The sequence below is a fragment of the Simochromis diagramma genome, unplaced genomic scaffold (genome assembly GCF_900408965.1).
Source record: "Simochromis diagramma unplaced genomic scaffold, fSimDia1.1 OVJJ01000685.1, whole genome shotgun sequence".
NCBI classification, from domain to species: Eukaryota; Metazoa; Chordata; class Actinopteri; order Cichliformes; family Cichlidae; genus Simochromis; species Simochromis diagramma.
The window spans coordinates 8,635,089-8,649,470 of record NW_024387477.1 but is presented as its reverse complement, the minus strand read 5'-3'; the positions used below and the strand labels follow the sequence as shown (position 1 = coordinate 8,649,470).

The 14,382-nt window shown below is 40.8% G+C and overlaps 1 long non-coding RNA gene across 1 annotated transcript; it reads right to left on the bottom strand.

Annotated features, from left to right (window-relative positions):
- Positions 1 to 236: 236 nt before the first annotated feature.
- Positions 237 to 10,355, bottom strand: LOC120723948. The gene is made up of 4 exons (XR_005693841.1): positions 6,630 to 10,355; positions 4,874 to 4,906; positions 662 to 821; positions 237 to 442 (listed from the first exon to the last, which is right to left on the bottom strand). It is a non-coding gene; the product is annotated as an uncharacterized LOC120723948 (long non-coding RNA).
- Positions 10,356 to 14,382: the final 4,027 nt, after the last annotated feature.

Here is a 14,382-nt window from a genome sequence, read left to right as displayed (position 1 = left end):
ACGACCAATACAGGTTCTGTGACAAAAAGACACCAAAGATATTAAAGCTGACTGCAAACAAAAACTAGTTTGTAAATAAAACCATTTCAAAAATCACGAGGGTACACAAAACAACATTTTTCACATTTATTTTGTCCAACAACTGTGATTTTACGTGACTGTATTCCAAAGTGCGTAAACGTTTAAAAAAACTAGAAATGTCAAACTACATCCAAATTCCTTAGATATTCGGAACTGTAGCAACATGGGGAAAAAGTCAGATGGAAAACTCAAAAGCTTATCTTGAATCAGCAGGGTTTGTTTTTTTACAGAGCCGTAAGTCTATTTTGTACCCTTGCAGCCCTCGGTCCTCCTCTGTCTTTAGCTCCACTGAACCACTTGGACAGAGCCTTCTCTGCTTCTTGCAAGTTGACTTTTGATGTTAAATAATTCTTCAGTGCCTCTGCAAATGAAGAAGAAGAAAAACGGGCAAGCCAAAGTAAAGTTAATCTTAGCTTACTTCATTTGGTGATGATTTGCAAAGAACAATGTTTATTTCACTTTATTGCCTCAAAAAATATATACAAATTGCATGATAACCAATCTCAGTTACACTTTCAAACACTTTATTAAAAAAGTTTAGTTTTATAAAGTTCAAATGTCTCAAGTGAAACTAACTTACCATACACAACATTAAAAAGACGCAAATCTCTGAACTTTTTTTCCCCATGTCGGCCAAGCATGTTGTACTCCACAGCCAGCTCAGGTGATATGAGGAATTTCATCATCCTTCTTGTAGCATCGTCTACACTTGTTTCCCCTGTATCTGCTACCATGGCAACCTGAGGGGAACATACAAAAAGGACAGATTAGATACTGGCATCTGGTTAGGATGCCTCCCTGGTGAGGTGTTTTGGGCACGTCCCACCAGGAAGAGACCCAGAACACCCAGGACATGCTGGAGGGACTATGTTTTTCGGCTGGCCTGGGAATGCCTTGGGATTCCCCCGGAAGAGCTGGGCCAAGTGCCTGGAGAGAGCGAAGTCTGGGCCTCTCTACTTAGTACCGGATTGGGTCGAGGGGCAGCAGCCTAAGCTTAAGATAATGGACCGGAATGGAGGATAAATGGACGCTTTACATATTACTTAATGTTTACTGTGTGGTGATAAAAAAAAAAAATGGTAGTAAACACAAGCTAAACTAAAAAAATTAATTGCGCTTCCTTAACCCTTTATCCCCAATAATGTTACGCAGGATAACTGGTAGGTCTGGTAGGTTTTTTCCTCTACTGTATACTATATGAATGTAATCAAGGATTAATAACAGAAAGAAAAAAGAAATTGAAATTTTGCCATTTTTACTAAAGGCAATCAAAATGTACATGAATAAAATATTTAAATTAGTCAATTCAAATTAATAACTCTAAAACACTGAACAAAATTAAGTATTTGACCCTGTGGTTTATTTTCGGACATCTCTTTTCTTCTAAAAGTCCAGGCGTGTTGGGCCCCTGGCAGAGCTCAGGTTTGACGAGACAGGTTTGGAAAAACCTGTCGCTGGCGACTTTTTGGGGGCTAAAGGGTTAAAATAAATAGGAATTGGCCAAAATTTGTATAAACTATGAAATAGCAGAACAAAAGTAAAAAAAAAAAAATCTTTATCTGTTATCAGAATCAAATATTTGATTAGAATAAAAAATTTAACTTTCTGGAAGATTTCTCGTTACATCTGTCATAAAAGTAACAACATCTCAGAAAAGAAACATGATAGCAACAGAAAAATATGATAGCAGTGTGATGTGATGGTCCCTGGCCAGATTTTTACACATATTATAAGCCCTGTGACACAAAAACCACAGAACTCTGACACGCACAGACTGTTTTCCTTCGTGCTAATGAAGAAAAATGCTGGTCTGGTATGTAAAAGGGAATTTATTCTTCCAGGACCTGAAGCTCCGTAATGCAGCCCTCCAACAGCCAAACCTATCTGTTCTCTGATTGTCTTGATGCATGCTCAATCATCCAGGTAAGTAAATCTCCAAAAGTTGATTCTGTTCATCTGGACGTAGCGCTTGCAGCATTTTCTCCGACTGAAAATGCTACGTCCAGATGAACAGAATCAACTTCTGGAGATGTTCTCTGATTGGATTGTTTAATTGGTGATTGACATGAAATTGACCAATCAGCTGAAAGGAAGAAAAATAGGGTCAAAATTTGGATGTGTAAGTATAAATCCACACACAGCCAGGAAAGCCGAGCGCAGAGTTGTTTGTAGCACCAATTCAGCCAGAGTGGAGCCAGATGGATTTTCCATCCATCCACACTGTAAAGTCTATAGACCAGCAAGTGATAAATTAACAGTGTTGTTGGTATTTTCTAAAACAGTTGTATGCAATAGGAATTGCTGTTTATAGTCCTCCTGTATATCTGCATGTTCCCTCCCAATTAAAACCTGTGATAATGGAGATTCAAATTCATGTCATACCTATACCAACAGTTATCAAGTATCCAGATCGACCTTTACTGATGTGCTCTGTCAGTGCGCCCCAGGGCAGCTGTGGCTACAATGTAGCTTGCCATCGCCAGTGTGTGATTGTGTGTGTGAATGGGTGAATGACTGAATGTAGTGTGAAGCGCTTTGGGGTCCTTAGGGACTAGAAAAGCGCTATACAAATGCAGGCCATTTACCATTTAAAGGAAAATTGTTATTTCCATGTATTTTCCTGTTCTGCCTTCAACTTTGAGGACTTCCCCCCACATTTCTAATTGTGACAGTGCACCTACAACAAAAAAAATCTGCTGTGATTTACATTTGTTGAAAGAGCAATTTTGTAAAATAGTCTATTTTTGTATGCACAGTTTACAAATCTGTCCTGTACAGCATGGACTGATTGCATGCTAAAAAGTTGTTGCTTAAAAATAAAACAATAAATTTTTAATTAATAACATCAGCAGAAAGCCTTGTTATTAATTAGATGTACAATTTCTATAGAATACGAAACAACTCAGTTCATTTTTGATCATATCAATACCAGCATATTACACAACTAGTGATGGGATTTTCGTCTCTTTTTAGAAAGCCGGCTCTTTCGGCTCCCAACCGGCTCTTCAGGTTGTTTTGTTGCTTTAATTAATTTATTATTAACAACAATATAAAATTATGAACAAAAGGAATTACTAATGTAAAAAAAGAAACATGGTTTTATTTATATATGTTTATATATAAATATATATGGTGGCCCCTAGAGACAAAGCATGTACAAACTCCAAAACCCATTTCTAGCGTCAACTGAACTTCCAAAACAGAGCTATCTAGATCACTTAATTTACACAATTGAAATCATATGTGTATTTTTTGTGTATTTATACACAAGCACTCATATATATTCATAAAAAATTCCAAAAACTGTTCATTTACCTGTTACTACCACACACCAAATCCGGTCGTTGGTACTTCCTGGCTTGTGTAGCCACTAGGTAACAAAATCTCAACACTGTGCCTAGCATCCTGGAGCACTTCTGTTGTGTTTTGTACGTGCTTTGGAGTTTGTACGTGCTATGGAGTTTTTACGTGTTTTGGGGTTTGTACGTGCTTTGTCTCTAGCAGCCACCGTAAATATACTTTTATTTATTCTCTCCACATAAAATGTAATAAATAAATCATATAATACAAAAAAAAACAACTATTTACATTTCAACTTTTAACTATTTAAATTTTCAGCTTTTTCCTTTTAAACAAATTTAAAGTGAAACAACACAAAACACTGCAAACCACAACACAATTAAATATAAATTATAATATGAAAACAAACAGAAGATGCACATTCTCTGTCATATGGGCCTGCATGAATAAACTTTCTGAATCCTTTATCATCCGCAATTGAAAATAGTTGTGGATGATTACTATACCTTTCTAATGTGACGTTGTTGTCCCTGGCTCTCTTTCTCTCTCTCTCCCTCCTGCTCTGTTACTGTGCTACTGCGTGTGTAACAACCGCCCCTCCCCCCTCTTCCCAGCGCAAAGCACAAGGCTCGCGTGCAGAGTGAAGCGGAAAAAAAGTGCAAGAGAGAGGGTGAGAGAGAGAAAAAAAAAACACGCTTGTGTCGTTCACTTCAAAGAGCCGTTTCGTTTTGACCAACACATCACTAACAACCATGATGAAAAACGCTCATCTGCTTCCATCACCATCAGCTGATTAACATTGAGCTGCTGCAGTCAACACCATCAAACTAATTTAGTGTTTAATGTTATGTTATTGAATGCTTTTATTTTTAAATCTTTACCAGCGCTTAAAGACTGTAGATGTTCACACCTGGTGTTAGAAAACCGAGCTCACTGCAGTATTTTTTTTTATGACAGGAAATTTAAATTTTTATTGGTTACCGTGTTTATTACCACTTTTATCAGTAATGTACTTCCTATAAAATATGGATTTGATAAGTTACCGGTTTATTGAAATCAGCTAGTGAACACATCGATCACTTTATTGAACTACACGCCTTACACTCTTGTGAGCTCTGGTTACTAACAGCAGGTGTGAATGTTTGGAGTCCAAAACGCAGATAAAGATTAGAATAACAAGGCAATGTAAAATCAGTTTAATGCAGTTGACAGTAGCAGCTCAGATGGAAATCAGCCAATTGTGAGGAGAGCAGAGGACCAAAACTGTCAGAGTTGTGGGACAAGTGAAGAGAACACTGTTGGCATTATTGTTAGCATAAAAGATGAAAATTAAATAAATGTTAAATTTTAAAATAGATCATTGCCTCCTGTGCCTAAATAAATATATATACTTAATACCAGTAAAAAAAAAAAAGGATGCCCCAAAGACCATCACTTTTCAAAAATAATAATAATAATAATAAGTAATACAAATAATATGAAAGTTACTTACATGTCAAAGATGGTGCTTGTGATCTTGAAGAATCTAAACGTGATAAGGAAATGAAAGAAAGTGCATGAGAAAATACAAACATTTTTGTTTTTTCCCAGGATAATTCAATATAAAAGATTCTCTTACTAATGCACAAAATGAACAGTGTAATTAAAAGTTTGAAAGGCACTGCATGTGTTTATATGATAAACTGACTAATTCAAGCAGCAAACACTAGCAGTGCAAAAATGTATCTAACTAGCTGACAGACTTTAAAGTCACAGGAAGATATATCAAAATGGTGACTTATGCCAGAACAAATGACTTGACAGACATAAATCCTAAATTCCTTTAAGTAAAAAAGGAATTACTTTTTTATAAGTGGTCCCTAGTGGTTTTCAAATTATTACATGGCTTGTTAATTTTTTATTAAATTATTAAGAAGCCAGATGAGTTCAAAACATTTACAAATTACTATAAAGCACTATCCAAACTTCAAATCAAGTGGCAAAATCTCCAAATTAAAAGTACTCGCAAACTATAAAAATTTGATTATACTTAAAAATATGCAAAAACTAATTTAGTGGAATTTTTACCTGCTCAAGAATACATTGAACATGCAATATTTAATTGAAAAGAACAAAATTTGTGTACTTTTAGAAAGGATTATTAAATATTTGGGGATACTAGCCATAAAGAGGGTCTCGTACATTTACGGGCATCTAATTTCCTGGATTTAATGGTTTAAAAGTTTAATAGGTCTTTGAAGTTGATAATAAAATTGAGTCCATTATTAGCAAAAAGAAAAAAAAAAGAGCAAAAAAATGCTTAATATATAATAATTGTTTTAAACTTAAGCTTTGTAATTGTAGCAGATTTCATTATGTCTGTAATTTTTTATTTAGCCCCACAGTAGTAAAAGCCATAAATGGGAGTTAGATTTATTACTAGTATTTTACACAGCATTCAGCTATAATAACATGTTCTGCATTTTCCTACTTCACCATCTGATCTGAACAGCTACACTCTCTTAATTAATTAATGACCTAACATTTCTCAGTAACCAATAACTAGATGGAACAGCACAGTATCTAAGAGAGTGATCAGACAGTGTTTGAGCTAAAGAATCTGTTGTGTTTCTTTTGGGGGCTTTTTACACACTGATCCACCACCGTTTTTCCTATAGTACAATGCATATCTGGTAACATTACCGTATTCAGATCAGAAAACCGTTTCAGCTGCAGGCATCTACTCCTGTAATTTAAACAATCACCTTGCTACACTGCACATGAATATTACGTAACATGGTATGACTAGCTCATGTTCAGACATTTAAGATACTGTTCAGCCATTTTGTTTACTGGGTAGTGCATAATGGCCGAGTTAGCTGAGCAGGAATCCACTAAAGCCAAAAAAATAATATAAATTTTTTAAATTAATTACAAAAAACCTTATAGGAAAACCCAAGAAACAGTTGCAGAAGCACAGAAAAAAAACTGCCGTGTACGTTATAGTGTGTAAATTCAAAAAACTGTATAGAGAGAATGGTGCAATGAAAACAGAATAAGATAAGATGAACTTTATTGAGTAGAATATAGGCAGTAAGAGTTTTGTAATTAACTTTAAATTATGTTTGCCAAAGACAATGCAGTAAATTAACCCAGTTCTACCTGCTAGCTAAAGATGTTATGCTTCTCCCCCTTATACCGTTTAGGACGACTATAGAAAGTTACTAAAATAACCATTGATGAAAACGTATCAAACTTTAAGTATTTACCTTTGTCATAGTTTTCGATTCTTTGGTATCCTTTTGTCCTCCACGTTCTCAAACACCAGGGAGAGAAAAGGCGCAACAGACGAAAGACCGCGAAGACTAGACGCTAGGCGGTGCAATCTGCTCCTCCCTCTTTTTAAACGAGCCAATAGGAGCTGCTCACATTAAAAACAACTTTATTTAAAAAGTCGTTTTACACCTGATACAAAAATTTTAAAAGTCAAACAATGCACAAGTTTAAAAGAACAATTTTATTTTTAAAAGTTTTTTAAGCATAGGGATGGTTAATATGTTTAAAAAATTCATATATAATATTTATCAAAAATTGTCACCCAAATCAACATCATAATAAAAATATAATTAATAAAAATCTAATAATGATAAGAAGAAGAATAACAGTTTACCTAAAAGCTCTTCTAACATTAGACTGGTTTTGAAAAGTTTCAATAGTGTCAATACACCATAAGGACAAGGGAGTTTCACAGTTGAAGTGTGACTGCTTGAAAGACCCCATTCCCTCTCCTTTCCACTAGTTCAAAGAAAATATAAATTATTTCTGGTTATATAATTTGAGGGCACAAGTTTGAAGAGTAACATTTTAACAGATCGGTAATATACTTCAGGAGCTTTACTGGATCTGATTAACCAAAACTTCCATCTTCCATGTAGCTAACTGTCTTTTCTCTAATACAGTAGAGTGTGTCTGATCTACTAAAAATCCTCAACTGCATGTTTGCTCAAGTAAATAGTCTTAATTGTTTGAACAACCAGTAATCCTTAATTTGCAAATGCCAAATCTGGATTTTGTCTGTGTAATTCACTTTTATCTTAGGTTTTTTATTCGTATTTTTTGCTTTTCTTTTTTTCTACTCTTGTGTCCGTTTTAATCACTTATTATTGCTGCTGTGACAAGTGAATTTACCTAAGAAGAATCATGAAGTCCTTATTTTATCTTATCTGAGCCTCACCATGCAGCCTACCATGCAGAGTTCACATTAAGTACATAAATGAAATCTAAAATTAAAAAGTAACCAGTTTCAAACCAGTTATTTGGAATAGTGTGCAGAGTGTTTTGAGTAACATTGAATGTTCAAAAACACCAAAGTTCCTATAGTCTCACTTGACAGTTGGGTTGTAGTGTCTGATAACACATAACATCTTGAGGTCTCAATGTGGACTTTGAGTACATTTGCTAGCCAAGGCTAAATACTGAGAGGGTCAAAAATGAAGGGTCAAGAACATCTGACTGTACGTAAGGGTAGCAAAAGTGATAGACTGAGGTTGTGCCAAATATGTTAAAGTTAGGGTGATTTCTTAGAGAATGGTACCACATGGGTGCCGTCTGCAGGTTATAAAAGAGAGTTATGTTCATACTTTCTTTTGAGATTATTTTTACAATTTGACTTTCAGAACTCCCTGGGTTGTGCGCAATCTGTGATGGGCTTGTTTGGAATAAATCCTCCTTTATTCAGATAACACTTTCTCAGGCTCTTCACAGAAGAAGAATCCTCACATAAGCATGTGCTACCATTTTGAACCAATGTACACATTTACCATCACTAACCCAACTAGGACCTACATTGGATGCCCACCCATATGGATTTGATGTTAGAAACCCAAGTGGGTCCCATATATACTAAACAATCTTGAGCCCATGTAAAATATATGCCCATATTAATTTAACACAACCCATTTGGGGCCCACATAGACATGTTTTCAGGGTCTGACTTGCATTTGCCCATGTGTGACACATATAGTTTGACCAGGTGGGCCCCACCTATGTCATCAGTACCAAAAAATATATACCGATTACCTCACTTTGCCCCACCTGGGGCACACAGCAAATGCTTTTCTTTAAATGACTGTGTTTGCCCATGTCTAACCCAGGTGAAAAACCCAAGTGGGTCCTACGTGTGTTTCCCATTTTGAAACAAGTGAAGTGTTTCCCATGTTTGACCCAGCCAGGACCTACTATATGTTTCCACTCGGTTTTGCCCATATGGCTTTAATGTGAGAAACCTAAGTGGGTCCCATATATACTAAACAATCTTGAGCCCACATAAAATATATGCCCATATTAACTTAACATAACCCATATGGGGCCCACATAGACATGTTTTCAGGGTCTGACTTGCATTTGCCCATGTGTGACCCATATAGTTTGGCCAGGTAGGCCCCACCTGTGTCATCAGTACTAAAAAATATATACTGATTACCTAACTTTGCCCCACCTGGGGCACACAGCAAACGCTTTTCTTTAAATGACTGTGTTTGCCCATGTCTAACCCAGGTGAAAAACCCAAGTGGGTCCTACGTGTGTTTCCCATTTTGAAACAAGTGAAGTGTTTCCCATGTTTGACCCAGCCAGGACCTACTATATGTTTCCACTCGGTTTTGCCCATATGGCTTTAATGTGAGAAACCTAAGTGGGTCCCATATATACTAAACAATCTTGAGCCCACATAAAATATATGCCCATATTAACTTAACATAACCCATATGGGGCCCACATAGACATGTTTTCAGGGTCTAACTTGCATTTGCCCATGTGTGACCCATATAGTTTGACCAGGTGGGCCCCACGTGTGTCATCAGTGCTAAAAAATATATTGACTACCTCACCTTTGCCACACCTGGGGCCCACATAGACATGTTTTCAGGGTCTGACTTGCATTTGCCCATGTGCGACCCATATAGTTTGACCAGTTGGGCCCCACGTGTGTCATCAGTGCTAAAAAATATATTGACTACCTCACCTTTGCCCCACCTGGGGCCCACATAGACATGTTTTCAGGGTCTGACTTGCATTTGCCCATGTGTGACCCATATAGTTTGACCAGTTGGGCCCCACCTGTGTCATCAGTACTAAAAACATATATTGATTACCTAACTTTGCCCCACCTGGGGCACACAACAACACCTTTTCTTTAAATGACCATGTTAGCACATATCTAACCCATGTGAAAAACCCAAGTGGGTCCTACATGTGTTTCCCATTTTGGACCAATTGAAGTGTTTCCCATGTTTGACCCAGCCAGGACCTACTATATGTTTCCACTTGGTTTTGCCAATATGGCTTTAATGTGAGAAACCTAAGTGGGTCCCATATATACTAAACAATCTTGAGCCCACATAAAATATATGCCCATATTAACTTAACATAACCCATATGGGGCCCACATAGACATGTTTTCAGGGTCTGACTTGCATTTGCCCATGTGTGACCCATATAGTTTGGCCAGGTAGGCCCCACCTGTGTCATCAGTACTAAAAAATATATACTGATTACCTAACTTTGCCCCACCTGGGGCCCACATAGACATGTTTCAGGGTCTGACTTGCATTTGCCCATGTGCGACCCATTTAGTTTGACCAGGTGGGGCCCACCTGTGTCATCGATACTAAAACATATATTGATTACCTAACTTTGCCCCACCTGGGGCACACAACAACAGCCTATCCTTAAATGACTGTGTTTGCCCATGTCTATCCCAGGTGGAAAACCCAAGTGGGTCCTACATGTGTTTCCCATTTTGGACCAAGTTAAGTGTTTCCCATGTTTGACCCAGCTAGGACCTACTAAAAGTGCTCACTTGGGATGGCCCATATGGGTTTAATGTGAAGAACCCAAGTAGGCCCCATACAAAAAGCCCAGTTTGAGCCCATGCCCACATGGTACCCATCCAGCCCGAGCAAAAACCAGGTGGGGCCCATATATACATGTTGGCTGGGTCTGGTCGAAGCCAGCGCCGGTACAGTCCTTTCAGCCGGTAGTAAGTCTCGGTGGGGCTCTCCCCAGGTGGAATAATATTAGAGCGAAACCGCTGCCGATACGTCTCCGGGGAAATGTCAAATTTAACTAACAAGGCAGCTTTTAAATCCTCATAACAGTGGGCTCTTTCTTCATCCATTGCGGTATAGGCCTCCAACGCCTTCCCCGCTAGCAACGGAACTAGCCGACAGGCCCATTCATTCTCCGGCCATCTCCAGGTTCTGGCCACCCGCTCAAAGCGCAACAAATAGTTCTCAATATCTTCCCCCATCTGATAAGGCGGGATCTTCGGCCCCGCCGATCGCCTCCACTCTCCCCCTGACGGGTCGATACTGCTAATCCCTCCTTGGGACTGACGAGAGGGAACCTCCGCTGGCGACTCCCCGTATTCCCTCTGCCACGCCGGTGTAGGCAGTACCATTCGGGGGCTGCTTGCTGTTGCCGTGCTTGGCGTAGCCGTTGCTGCCGTGGTGCTAGCTCCGGCTAGTGCGGGACCTGGGCTTTGCTGACCAGCCACATCTGCGGGCAGCGGCGCATTAGGAGGGGAAACGGTCCTCAGTCCCCGGAGTTCTGCCAATAACACCGTCTCTCTCCTTTGCTGTCCCGCCAGGAAGTCCCTCATCATCGCAATCAGTTCTCCATCACGTGCTGCAGTCGAGGTTGTAGGCAACTCCGGACCAATCCTGCCGGAAATCTCCTCCTCCTCTGCTGAAGAAGACGACGCCGGCACTGTGTCCCACGCCAGCTCCTCTGCTGTCTTCTCCACTGGAAGCTCATGCTGCTGGGACCGCAGCCCTGTGCGCTTAGCTGGGAGGCGCGTTTTCCTCTTCCGACTAGCCATCCCACTTCTGACACCATATGTCACGGGGTCCCCTTCCAGACCTCTCCCGGACAAACACAGGCGTAGTCGGTAAGGTATTAGTGTGGATACTTTATTTGAAACGGCCTCCCCAGTGCATAAAAAGATGGTTACAAAGACATAAAACTGAGATCCACGCTACACAGCCTGTATGTTACAACACACCTCTCTTCACATCCGGCTCGCCGTCTCTTATATCCCGTAACCCCTCCCCCTTGGCGTCACCACCAATTCTTTATTCTAACTTTAATCCCCGTCTCCCTCCCCCAGAATTTCTTTCTCATTATACACTCACAAAACATATACATCGATACAGGCTCTCAACTATTTCCCGGAAGTCTACCCGACTTCATATACACATTAACAGCCCACGTAATGAGGCCATTCTCATGACGGTCCAGACACACGTGAACTCATTATTTAAACCCCACACCCCCATACCATCGGCTTGCGTCACCCTGCACAATTGGCGATCCCCCGCACGTCTCCCCGACCGACGCCCTTAACAAGTAAGTGGGAACCAAAATCTAGCCACCCCCGATGCGGCTCACAACTTGCTCCTCACCCCCTTTTATTCCTCTACTCGGTCGACAGAAAGATACGCCGCCCCTGGTGCCAAATCGAACTAATGGTGGCGGTCTAATGGTGGCGGTGCCATACTCAGCGGGCTCTGCCTTGAGACGGGTCACTCCGTCACAGTGGTGCTGTTCTCATATTGTTCCTCTGCCACTGAGAGTACATTTTGGCTGGTTCCGTGGAGAACAGCTGGTTTGTTCTCCTTCCTTCTATCTTTCTGGTGTATCTCTTTAAGCGGCTGGCCAAGGCTGTGAGTTTCCTGTACTTCTTAGACACCTTCTTTGTTGCACCTTTCTGCTGCCCTCCGCCATACCCTGATCATAGCCTCTAGTGTTGTGTTGAAATAATTTACCATTTCTTTTTTTTTTCTTTTTTTTTTTTTGTGTCCCGTTTGGATCTTTAGCCATCAGAATTGTTGTCTTAAGGCCAAGAAAGATGCCAAACGGATTTATTTTACCAATTGGATCATCATGGCCTTGCCATATTGGTCCATTTGATTGACCTTTATTATAATTATGAATTTATTTTATTTTCAGTTGCTACAAACGGGACAGATATGACTGGTGGATAGGACAGGGAGAAAGAATGAAAGAAAGAGAGGGAGAGAAAGAAAACCAAAGGGGAGAAGAGACGGTGAGAAGGGGGGGGAAGAAAGAAAAAAAAAACAAAAAAAGAAACAAAACACCTGGATCACCTGTATGGAGAAAAAAAACAGAAGAGAAAGCAAACAACAAAGAGCAACATAATAAAAAAACAGCACCATCACAATAAACTAGCTAGCAGTAGATAACAGTAGATACTAAATAATAAACGATATTGTGCAGCACGCAAGATAGACAGCGGACAATGTGCTTTGAGGCAGCAGCCAAGAAAGGTGTAGTCCGCGTCTGTAAACACCCGTCTGTACACACAGTACAGGTGTACTGTGTGGATCAGCATGCTTGTATTCCAAAGGTTTCTCCATGTAACGATCTGCTAGGGAGTGTGGGGAGCCATAGCCCCGTCCACCAAGGTATGAAGCAGGTATGGAGGAGATCCAGGCCCCAGATATCCAGAGGCCCCAGAGTACAAGGACCCGAGGAGGACCACCAAAGGGGGGGGAACCGTGCCACCCTCCTGGGAAGAGCTGAGTAGAGCCCCAAAAGAGAGGTCACCCCGCAGCTACGGAGCAGAGGCCAGAGGGGGTTGCAGTGGCGTGCCCACAGGCTCTGCCGGCAGCCAGCTGTGCCAGAGAGGACCGAGCTTCAGGCCCAGAGGCCTGAGGGCATCCCACCCCCCAGAAGGAGCCCAGCCGGGCCACAGGCGCCCGGCCCCGCCAATCGGCCACCAGGAGTGAGCCGGTACATACATGAGCGCCCAGCCCCAGACGACAAGGACCACCAACACACCAACGTGTGAAATTATTTACCATTTCAATTTATAAAACTTACATTTGCTCTACAGGGAGTGCAGAATTATTAGGCAAATGAGTATTTTGTCCACATCATCCTCTTCATGCATGTTGTCTTACTCCAAGCTGTATAGGCTCGAAAGCCTACTACCAATTAAGCATATTAGGTGATGTGCATCTCTTCAATGAGAAGGGGTGTGGTCTAATGACATCAACACCCTATATCAGGTGTGCATAATTATTAGGCAACGTCCTTTCCTTTGGCAAAATGGGTCAAAAGAAGGACTTGACGGGCTCAGAAAAGTCAAAAATAGTGAGATATCTTGCAGAGGGATGCGGCAGTCTCAAAATAGCAAAGCTTCTGAAGCGTGATCATCGAACAATCAAGCGTTTCATTCAAAATAGTCAACAGGGTCGCAAGAAGCGTGTGGAAAAACCAAGGCGCAAAATAATTGCCCATGAACTGAGAAAAGTCAAGCATGCAGCTGCCAAGATGCCACTTGCCACCAGTTTGGCCATATTTCAGAGCTGCAACATCACTGGAGTGCCCAAAAGCACAAGGTGTGCAATACTCAGAGACATGGCCAAGGTAAGAAAGGCTGAAAGACGACCACCACTGAACAAGACACACAAGCTGAAACGTTAAGACTGGGCCAAGAAATATCTCAAGACTGATTCTTCTAAGGTTTTATGGACTGATGAAATGAGAGCGAGTCTTGATGGGCCAGATGGATGGGCCCGTGGCTGGATTGGTAAAGGGCAGAGAGCTCCAGTCCGACTCAGACGCCAGCAAGGTGGAGGTGGAGTACTGGTTTGGGCTGGTATCATCAAAGATGAGCTTGTGGGGCCTTTTCGGGTTGAGGATGGAGTCAAGCTCAACTCCCAGTCCTACTGCCAGTTTCTGGAAGACACCTTCTTCAAGCAGTGGTACAGGAAGAAGTCTGCATCCTTCAAGAAAAACATGATTTTCATGCAGGACAATGCTCCATCACACGCGTCCAAGTACTCCACAGCGTGGCTGGCAAGAAAGGGTATAAAAGAAGAAAAACTAATGACATGGCCACCTTGTTCACCTGATCTGAACCCCATTGAGAACCTGTGGTCCATCATCAAATGTGAGATTTACAAGGAGGGAAAACAGTACACCTCTCTGAACAGT